The sequence below is a fragment of the Antrostomus carolinensis genome, unplaced genomic scaffold (genome assembly GCF_000700745.2).
Source record: "Antrostomus carolinensis isolate BGI_N321 unplaced genomic scaffold, ASM70074v2 scaffold10742, whole genome shotgun sequence".
Lineage (NCBI taxonomy): Eukaryota > Metazoa > Chordata > Aves > Caprimulgiformes > Caprimulgidae > Antrostomus > Antrostomus carolinensis.
The window spans coordinates 11807-23077 of NW_010297582.1; positions in this window are offsets into that span (position 1 = coordinate 11807).

The window sequence follows — 11271 nt, forward strand, 5'->3', positions numbered from 1 at the left end:
GAGGATGGAGCCAGGCTCTTCTCAGTGATGCCCAACGATAGGACAAGGAGCAATGGGTGTGAGCTGGAACACAAGAGGTTCTGCTTAAACTTGAGAAAAAACTTCTTTACTGGGAGGGTAACAAATCACTGGAACAGGCTTTTCAGTTTGGTTGTGGAGTCTCCTTCTCTGGAGACATTCAAGCCCCGCCTGGACACCTTCCTGTGTAAAATTGTTTAGGTTCCTGCTCCAGCAGGGGGATTGGACTAGATGATCTTTCGAGGTCCCTTCCAATCCCCAACATTCTGTGATTCTGTGTGATTCTGTGATTCTGTGACTCAGGGGGCTGAAGACATGCTACAACTTGGCTCCTCTCCCACTCTGCCACTTGATGTTTCACAGTCTAAAGGAAAAAATTAAAAATAATCTTAAGAGCCCTGTTTTGTTTGTGAAATGGCCTCTCCTCCAAAGTATTGAATTAATGCAGTGGTGTATGCTTAGCTCTGACAAAAGCCTGGAACAATAGCTCAGAAAGCCAAGCCTGTTTGTCTGAGTAAAGCACTTAGATGGCTAATGATAATATTTTAGCTGCCAGCACAGATAATGTTGTCATTACTTACTAAAGCATGCAGGAAGATGTGCTTCATGTTTCTTCCTGGATGTACAAAATGGGGGGGTAGCCCATCAGGTGATGCTGAGCAAAAAGGGGACAGGCAGAACAGGGCTGCCTCCCAGCCGTTGGGTGCCATAAGCATCAGGGTAACCTGGGCAAGGTGGGCTATGGTGGGGGAGCTGCCCCAGGAGGTCACCCCGACTCAGCACCCACCTCCTTTCGTCCCTGCAGCATATCTGGCCCATATCAGCATTTCATAGCCAGGCATGGCAGTGGGCAGCGATGGCAAAGCTGCAGGTGGTGTGAGCACAGATCAAGCCCTGTATGACCTTTCTCACCTCCACCTCACTTCTGCCTCTGGAAACGAGGGAGAGAAGGATGCTCCAGCCCCTCTATAGCAAACCCTGGAAATGCCAGGAAAAGCATGTATTGCCTTATTTCTGGAAGCTGAAGGAAAAGTCCTTAAAAAAACAGTCCCAAGCTGGGCTCAATTTCATCTGGTCTCAGCTGTTGTTAGAGCAATATAACATGTCCCCAGTTAGTGGAGACGTGTGTAGGAGCATGTGCAAACCATGCCAGGCTGCAAACCACCGGGCAAAAGTCCACGCTCTGCATTGAGCCAAAGTAATGGAAAGTATAAGAAACGGGATGGTTTCATGTGACCATGACTGTGGCATTTGGATTCAAATCAATGCAAAGTTCAGAGGGTGCCAAGGAGTGTGAAATGAGACTAATCTCAGAGACAGAACAAAAATGTTTTATATAACTTCATACAAATTCAGAGGAGGAAGGAAGGACAGAGAGCTGCTGAGCTTCACAGATAATACCTCAGCCCACATAATAACATCTACCCTTAAATCTTCACAAATATAAAGGAGCTATAAAGGGACCAAGACAAAACCAGTCATGTCTCTCAAACTCCTGGAGAAAGAGCACAAAATGAAACCACCTAGCCTAAAACAGTCCCTTAGAGAAGGTCAGATGACACTGAAGGGGCTTAGCCAGCAGGCAACAAGCTCCAGAGAACGTGGGATCAGTCAGGTCAAAGGCCATGGATAAACCCTCCAATGTTAAACTGATGACAGGGCATGAGGTTTAATGACAACAAGGTTATGAAAGACTTAATCAGGTTGCTGTCCTTTGAATAACCGACTTTAAATCCTGAATGACCAGGGTCCATCTGATGTTAATGAGGAAGGAATTACATAAGTGGGACTCAAAAGCACATGCCAGATGCTGAACAGAGAGGGCTGAAAGTCAGAGCTGTAGCATGATGCTAAGCAAGGAGGCCAAGGAGAAGTGGAAATCATAATTTCCTACATCAGGCCTTTTGAGTTCCCTTTATGTCACCTTCTACTCCATGAATTACAGCTGGAGAGAGAAAGAATAAGAGTCTCTCAGCTAAAAAGAAGTTAAAGACACAGAAAACCAAATCAGACTTTCTGCCTTCTTGATGAAAGCAAGAACATCCAAGGAAGTCTGATGCACTAGTATTGATGATAGAAAAAGAAATTAAAGAAATTACTCTGCTCCTGTTCCTATCAGCATTAGGTATGCCTGTGGCTCTGCTCTTGGCAGAGGATGCTTGCCCTCTGCCAGAGCCACCGCTTCTTCAGCGCAACGCACACCCAGCCCCCTCTGTGAATGCCATGGGATGAGCAGTGTTGCTAGGCAGGAGGGCGATGCTGCAATTGCACTCGTGTTCACACTCGCTGTGGGCTTTGGAGCCACGGCTGAAGGCAACAGATAAAACTCCTGGTGTTTCAGGAAGAGGTATTTAATGATGGTACCTGGAAGAAAACAGTGTTCAGCTCTAACATATGTTGCCAGCCTGTGCATTGCTCGTGCTGCTCACCGTCACCTTGAAATCTTGCCTGGTCATGCGGCTTGTAGAGAGATGTCTGCAGACTGCAGGAGCTTAATGGTTTCCAGAGGTGGCTTGTTGGGAATTAACCTCATTTGACCTGACACCTATCTCTCAGCTGGCAGCACCTTCACACCCTGGCAGGCACTCGCTTCACAGACCAAGGACAGACCTACCTTATCACCCCTGCTAGGAGAAGCCCAGTGGACTGGAAATCTACTGTTTCTGAGACAGTGTAATTGTGGAGGAAGGACTTTATTACTCAAGGCTGTGTTGTATTGCTTTAATGTCACAATATGTCTGTTGCAACGACGTTCCAAATGAAAATGTACACAGCCTGGTGTCGCAGCCTCTTACCATCTGTGTTCACCCACCGTTCAGAGAGTATTAAAATCTATCCTGCTTTTACTCAGTGGACCAGCCCATCTAAGGAGCAAAGCCATCCTAGGTCAGTGGTTCAAATCCTGCCTACTGGTCTCCTGAGCTAGTAGCAACATGTTGCTGGTGTCTGTCCATAACAGAGCATCACAATACCTGCATTTCACTTTCCTCCCACCTACAACAGCCACTGAGTATCCATGGGGAGCACCAAGTGACAGCAATAACAAGAGTCATCTTAGGGGAGAAACACTCTTATCACTGCTTTCAAAAGGGGATTTCCTGGTGAAAGAGCAAAACTGCTTGAAGTCTCTTTCCTAGTAAAACACTTCAGTGGGGTAGGTACGTAAGTGATAGGTATGCCTGTGGGTTTCTGTCCTGGCAGGCCAGAGAGCCTCAGAGATGAGCCCATGATTCTTAACATGTGACTGGCAAAGTGTTGTATTTTAATGAGAACTGAGACATTTTATTAGCATTTGTTGCTCATTCCTCTCTTTCTTCCACCTGCCCTTCCTAGGCACCATCTCTCCTGGGCACTTTCTGTGCCTTGACACCAAGGCTGAGATCTCAGAGGCATGAAGTTTCCCTGCAGTGCCACAACATGAAGCAGCAGGGTGAGGAGAGGGAAAGGCTGTCCCTGCCCTCTGGGAGAAAGGCTGCAGTGTGAAAATGTCTGTTATTACACACCAGAGAGTGTTCACATAGGAGAGAAACTGCATGAATTCCCCAACAGCAGGACGAGCATCCACAGAGTTCAGCCCACATGTTTTTGTATGCAACTGAACTCTGAAAAGCAGAAATTCCCTGAAGCAATATGGTTACTCTCCTTGAGCCATAGCAGGTGTAGAGGCTGAATGTCTAGGACGCTGAACATCTCCTTCCTCAGTCAGCGTGTTAGTCTGGTGTATGACAACATGCTTTGTCCCACACAGAAGTGTTATGGATAAAGTTCCTGGTTTTGACACTTGCTGAATGTGGGATGTTGGATACGTTGTGTCCCTGGGCTCTTGTCGGCACTTAAATGCCTTTCACCTGCCTTACACCCCTATCTGGGATCCCTCTCACTTGACTATCCACATTTAAAAGCGGGGCGTTTACCCTAAGCTAGTCCATGAGAGTCTGTTTACAGGCAAATGAAAGACACAGTCATCTCCAGTGGGATCTTATGGATGGGTACAGAGTGAATCACTTTCTGGAGGTGCAGATGTTCAGCACTGCCTGTAGAAAAAGCCGAGGTGAGTAGTTTGGATTCTATTCTGCAGACCTAAAGTTCGGTCAAATGACAGCCATGTTTGGGGCACCAGGCTTGCCTCTTCTCACACATTTGGACAGCATCCATACGTTTGGACAATGGGAGTTTGGTCTCAGCAGGGAGCCTGCAGACATCAACAATGGATGCAATTCTGGGGAATAAACATGGGAATATATGCTCTGGAAAAGAAAGCTTCCTCACAGCACTGCTATGAAAAATAGTGGAACAGAAAGGAACTAATTCTGTTTCACCTAATTGCTCTCCATAAATCATCTCTTGGCAGCAAGTTCAACTGGTCCACCAAAGGGCCAATTAAAGCCAAGGGAGGTTGAAGGCTGTTTGTACTCAGGGCTGTGTTTTGTATTACAGGAACTGTAATTTGTTCCAAGAGGGTGGCATCTCTTCACTTGCCAAGTGGAGAGGAATATCCATGCCCACCCGGCTCTGAGCCTTGCCATTATTCCTTCGGGGTATCCATGGCGCGTTGACTGGCATCCTCTCCAGCACTGTGTTTTAAAGTCCAACACGAGATACGATGCTGCAGGTAAACGCTGGGTAGCAGAAGAAGCACAGCAATAGACAAACAAGGTCATGAAACCTGGAAATCAGTGGCAAGTACCTATGTTGTTTGGTTGTTTTTCTAAATGCCATGTTACAATGCACACATATCTCCTTCAATGCACAGCCCATGGAAATCTCTCCTCAGGGTAACATTGTCTGGCACTTTCCCTGAGTTTGCCCTGCTGCTCGGTACCTGTCCTGGTATGAGCCCTCCCCATTAGCAACCACCACCCTTCCTGTGCACACCTAGCCCTTGCTTGGTAGCCAGACCCCCCAGCAGAGTGGCCCAGCCCCTGGCCACCTCTCAGTCCTGCTCTCCCTCCTGCCTGTCATCTGATGAGGACAACACCTGCCTGCTGGGATGGCCCCACTGCCAGCCATGCTGTGCTGCTCTCCCACCTGTGACAAACAGTGGTGACACCCCACCATGAACCTCTGGTTTCCCTCCCAGGGCTCACCACCACATGATGGAGGGTTCTGGCTGGGTGCTGTGTACCTCAAAGTCATCCCTGGTCTGGTGGCAACCTTCTGCCTGGCCAGTGCCTGCCGGTGAGTGGCACCAGGTCCTGCTCACACCCTTCCCCGCCCGGTGCTCCAGCTCCCGGCTGAGTGGCTGGCGTGACCAGGACTGACTACTTTCCTTCCCTGTTTGCTTTCAGGGCGTTGGTCTCTGCTGCTGTTCGGAGCAGCCAGGAGGTCGGTCTCACACTGCGGTCCAAGGAGGTGTGACAGAGGAGGGCTGGAGAACACCACCGGCTTCCCCACAGCACGCTCCTTTCCTCCCCCTTTTCCTTTGCAAGGCACTAGAGGTATTTGTGCTCCCTCTTCTTTTTCCTCCCGTTCCTCTCCTTCCTTCTGCTCCCCACATCTGCTAAGCCTCGGCTCCCGGGATCTCTGTCTGGCAGGCGGGAGGCAGCCATGCCCTACCTGTACCAGGACTCGAAGCCGAGGTCACCTGCACTGCCCAGGACCGCGCGTCCCGCCCAGGGCTCGGGGAAGCCCTATGAGGAGCTGAAGCAGGAGTGCCTGCGCAGGGGGGTTCTCTTTGAGGACCCTGACTTCCCTGCCTGCAACTCCTCTCTCTTCTTCAGTGAAACACCACCTATTCCCTTCGTCTGGAAGAGGCCCACGGTGAGTATGGTGTTGGGCAGAGGAGGGTGAGCCTTTCTCTCCTTTCATTCTGCCAAAAGTCAGACAGATATCGCTGTACTTGGGGGTGGCACCAAACGTGTGGCGTGTTCAGGGTGTCCTGGAGGCGAAGTGTGAGGGAAATGCTTCCCACCTCAGGGGCAGCGCTGCAGGGTCGGGATGTCACCCACAAAGAGGCTCAATCTGTGGGATGAGAGCCCTGGAAGGGTTCACCCCATTTTTTAGATGCAGCTCATTGTATAGTAACACATTATGCATGTATGTTTATGAAAATGCATAAACAACTGGTAACCAGCCTTCTCTCCTACATTATTGCCAAATAAAATCAATGTTAAGATGAAAATAAGAGGATATGCAAGAAATTAAGAGTAAAATACATTATGATGATGTTCTAAGTATGTAAAAATCAAGTATCATTAGTGTAAGAAATTCATAATTAAGGTTAAACTTTAAAAATTCAAGCCTTTTAACTTTTAGAAACTCCTATACTTATTTGCTCACTTCCATCATGAAACACTGAGAGATTACAAACTCATGCCATGGCTACTGAGCCATTCAGCAGTAGCCAAGGGCTTGATGAGTATCTCTTAATGTGTCTTGCATAACAATCATTAATAACACAGCAAGAGCCTGAAGCTTCACTAGTCGCATGCTCTCAGATCACAAACCCAACATCACTCCAGGTTCCTTCTCCCCACTTAACTCTGTAACTAATAGCCAAAGAAAATTTGTGGTTACATTTCACTTCTTTGCTGATGAGTGATGTTTTTTCTCTTTTTCTTCATAATCTGAAAGCTTGTCCTTTCATAGAAAACTTTCCTTTGGCAATAGTGATACCAAGAGAGAGAAGAAAAAAAATAGGCTTAAAGATGGGTTTAAATTTTGGCTTAACGTAATCCACAATGACAAGTATTCAAATGTTTCAGCATCAGCTGGTGTAGTGCAGAGCAGAATTAACACTGTAACTCCTGGACAACTTACAGCTATAAAAAAATAGGAGATCACTGCACATGATAAGTGCAGCCCCTGCAGGCACTGCTGCCAGCCTTGCCTGCCCCTGCCCTAAAACCCAGGAGGGCTGTGGAGCTGTCCCCAGGCACAGGATGGGGCTGGGGGGCTGAGATGCTTTTGGTGCAGTGGCTCTGGAGTGCTGTGGGGCATCAAAAATGCAAGTACCTGCAACACTAAATCAGAAAGAATGGTTTTCTTTTGGCCTGCTGTTTGTCTTTTTTTTTTTTTTTCCCACCCATCTGGGGCATAACAATAGTTAAACTTTGCTGTAAAGTGTGACCAGGAGCAGCTGAGAGCTTGTGTGTTCTTGTGTGTGGTACCCAGGGACAGCAGAGAGCAGTCTGTCTATTGTAGTTGTCACAGTCTTCTTCAGGATCTTTGTACGCTGAACTGGAAACATTTCCAGGATGAGTAAGTTACCTGAAATGGAATCTGCCTTTACACTCCAATTCCCACCATGCAAAAAGGTGAACTTTTATGAGCTGCACAGCAAGAAATAAAGCTATTTAGCTATTTTGTTTAGCAATCTGAAACTGTATCTTATTAAAATTTTAGAATAATCTGAAGAACAGAAGACCCTTTTCTCATTGTATTTCCTTTCCTTTCCTTTCCTTTCCTTTCCTTTCCTTTCCTTTCCTTTCCTTTCCTTTCCTTTCCTTTCCTTTCCTTTCCTTTCCTTTCCTTTCCCTTTCCCTTTCCCTTTCCCTTTAGTCCCGGATAAATTCAGCAGCTCAGTGTCTGGGAAAGTTAGGTGAGCTGAAGAATGAAAAAAGAAGAAAAAAGAAAAAGAAAAAAAAAAAGGAAAGACAAATGTGTTTTACCAATGCCAAATTAATCTATGGTTTACAAGAGGAAGTAAGAAGGAAATTTTCCTAATATGAACAGCCACTGGCAACTGGTATGACAGCTACTGTATGCTGGAATCAGGCAGAAAAAAGTCATCACAGAAATAAGGCCACATAAACAGCCCCACCTTCAGCCTTTCTTAGGTCTCCATGTACCCCCTCTACCAATGTGAGACAGGCACAGGGGATGCACTTTGCTTTCCTTTGAGTCTTAAGAAACACAGCTTTGGTGTAGCATCAGGAGACTCACAGGTCACCCTGTTTCATCTCTTTGAGGATTGCATGTCTCTACTTCTAGACAATCTCCTTGTGCAGGTGAATCCTTGAATTACTGTATGCTGTGTGTGAATGCAGGATCCAGCTCTGCTGAAAGCTCTGATACACATTATTATAGCATCCAGTCTAAAAATCCCTTTAAAATTAATATTATGTTTTCAACATCCACTCAAAAACTGTTGAGTGTGGTTTTCTTTTGTGCAGCAGAGAATGTGGCACAGGTCCAGTTAAAATCCTTTCAATTCCTTTTTATTGATTTTTTTAAAATTATTTTGTTTGCTCTAGACATAGGAGATACTGAAAATATTTTTCCATATGTCAGCTGTAGAACTGTGTAGTAAGCAATGAGCCATGAATCTAATATTCAGACCCATGTCAGTGGAAAGGATTTTTATCATGTCTTTTGCTAAAGCATGGTTTCTTGGTAACAGCTAAATACAGTTCTTGCCATGAGAATTATGTTCCCCAGGAGCAATGATGCTAAAACAAGGCATGTTATTAAAGACCAGCTACTTTATCAGCCATTGTTATATTTATGTCTAAAGGCAATGAGCTGTGTTTTTTATTGTTCACATCCAGTCCCAGCCAGACTGAGTGTATTTAACAAGCAGGTGGGTGAGGTGAGGAGGAGCTGCTGTTTGATTTCCCTTTGCTCTACACACTGGGGACACGACATGCTGCCCAGGACACCTGTGGCTGATGCATAACCTGGTCACCACCTCCTCCCCAGCAAAGGCAAATAAAAAATACATAAACCAGCTTCCTCCTGAATATTGCCTCTGAAGGGTGAGCTCTACAGGAGCAGTGCTGATTCTCTGGGGAGAGTGTCCTGGCTCCAGCAGTGGCCAGCAGTAGATGCTTCAGCAATAAGTACAGGAAGCTGAACAAAACTATCAATATCCTGCCCTGATGGCCTCACAAAATGCAGTGGTATGAATGAAAATCAGCTCAGTTTCCTTCTAAGCAAATGCAGGGGTTAAATTAGTTAATGTGTTCTTCTATTCCCCCCCCCACCTTTATTTTTCTGCCTTCTGCCACTTGGGTGGGAGGGTCTGCTTCGTGCCATAGGGTCTGCAATAACATATCAGGGCAGCCTGATTAACTACAGGCATGTTACCCTAGTAATATATTACATAGCCTCTTCCTCCCTTTTCTATTCAGTTCAATCAATTAAATTCAATTTGCAGTTTATGGGAAAGGGGAGAGGGGAATTCCTGCCACATTTATTGGTTTACCACTGTAATTTTTCTATCTAGCTGTGGTGCACCAGCCCCTCAGACCTCTGAGCACACAAGGGTGGGTAGTTTCAGCTCCTCCTAAAAATTAACTCTGTAAAACAAACAAGGCTGGAGTCTACCTTTGTTGTTTGCTTATTTGAGGAGGAAGTGGTCTCATGGTTGTCAGTCACTGTATGTTCTAGGTATTATGTGCAAGTAAATAAAAGGCTTAATAGTGTATTTAAAAGTAAATTGCCAATGTTAGTTTTCCCAGCCATTTCAGGAAAACAAACAAAAAAACAAAAAAGCCCATTAACCAGGGTTATAGCCTAATGTCAAGATTCTGGAATAGGTTGTGCTATGATATTTTAACAATTGCCTACAGATGAATAAAGAATGCCAGACTTTTATTAGCAGACAACTAATTTAAAAAACATGAGGAGAGGTGATTCTTTAATTGATCTACACTGTAGTTAGGATTCCCCACAATTTTTTTTGTAGTGACTACACTGCTGCAGGATAATATAGCTCACGTGACACAGACCGTGCTGCACATCTGGGCTCAGAGTGATGGTGCCATTTTCCTGGCACATTCTAGGTAGTTTCTGTGTCTCTCTCTCATTCTCGCAGGACATTGTCAAAGACCCCAAGTTTATCCTTGGAGGAGCCACGAGAACTGACATTTGCCAAGGGGACCTTGGTGAGTGATCTCCCTTGGGTGGTTGCTGCTCCACGCTGTAAGGAGCAGCCGGAATATCCTCACAGGTGAAGGGATGTCATCCCTCCTGAACTGGTGGGAGCAGTGAAGCTGGAGGTACTGCCCATGCTCACATTGCTCACAGCTGCCTCTTTGGTAGCATCCTCCCATCCATGCAAGGGACCATCCTGGCACAGTGGGATTCAAGATCAGGGAAGGATCTCCACATGAGGGTACTGTGAGCCCAAGGGATCCTTTCGTCTGCCAGCACCTCCAAACTGCAGCTCAGTCTGCCCTGGCCAGGCAGGGACACGCTTCCTAGGGACACACGGGCTGTCTTTTGGATTTCAAGAGGGGTAGCAGCTAACTGCCGTAGCATCTTCTCCGGCCTCTATATCATCTTCTTCTCCTCTTGAAGGGAAGAAAATGTGGATTTTTTTTCCCCCTTCTCAATTCACAGGTGACTGCTGGCTATTAGCAGCCATAGCTTCTCTCACATTGAATGAAAAAACACTATCGAGAGTGGTGCCACTGGATCAAAATTTTGGCCCAGACTATGCTGGAATATTTCACTTCCAGGTAAGATGAACACCTGGCACAGCATGAACACATTTCTGTCATTACAGATCATGGTCTATTTTGCAGTGGGGTTGCTGGTTATTGTAGAGGAGACATTGAAAAAACAGGGATTGCTGAGCTTACGCTGTTGTTTGTGGTTTAAGAAACAACCTAGAGGGCTACATCAGCCTCTCACAGACATGCACATAGCCACTCTGCTCTGTGAAGAGATATATGGCTTTAGAAATAATTTCACATTTTCCTGTGCACACAAACCCCACTTGGGATATAAGGCCTTAAAGAAGCTGGGCTAGGATCTGGAATACATGTGTGTCTTAAAGGTGTCTTGAATCATGTGGTGACCACTTATGTAGCTACATGAGTGACATTATCCAGACAAAGAGCTACAGTACAGCTCTACACTTTTAGTCTTAGTCTTTTCTTAAGATAGATTACCCTTCCTTCAGAGCAGCCTAGCATAATATAGTGGGAACATATGATTTACATGTAACTTCTAATCAAGTCTATGATTGTCACTAACTTACAATTAGAAGTGCTGTGACACCAGAGTCCTACACTCAGGAAATGACACTCTGCCAGCAAACTCATGCCCCATCCTTTCTAAATAGTTCTGGCAGCACAACGAGTGGGTGGATGTCGTGATTGATGACCGATTACCTACCTTCAATGGACGGTTGGTTTTCTTGCACTCAGCTGAGCACAATGAATTTTGGAGTGCCTTACTAGAGAAAGCCTATGCCAAGTAAGTCACACTGTGTATACATAATTTGTTATTTGTACATACATTATTCACAATTTGTATATACATTATTCACAACTCAAGTGAACAGCTTCTATCCACTTTTTTTTT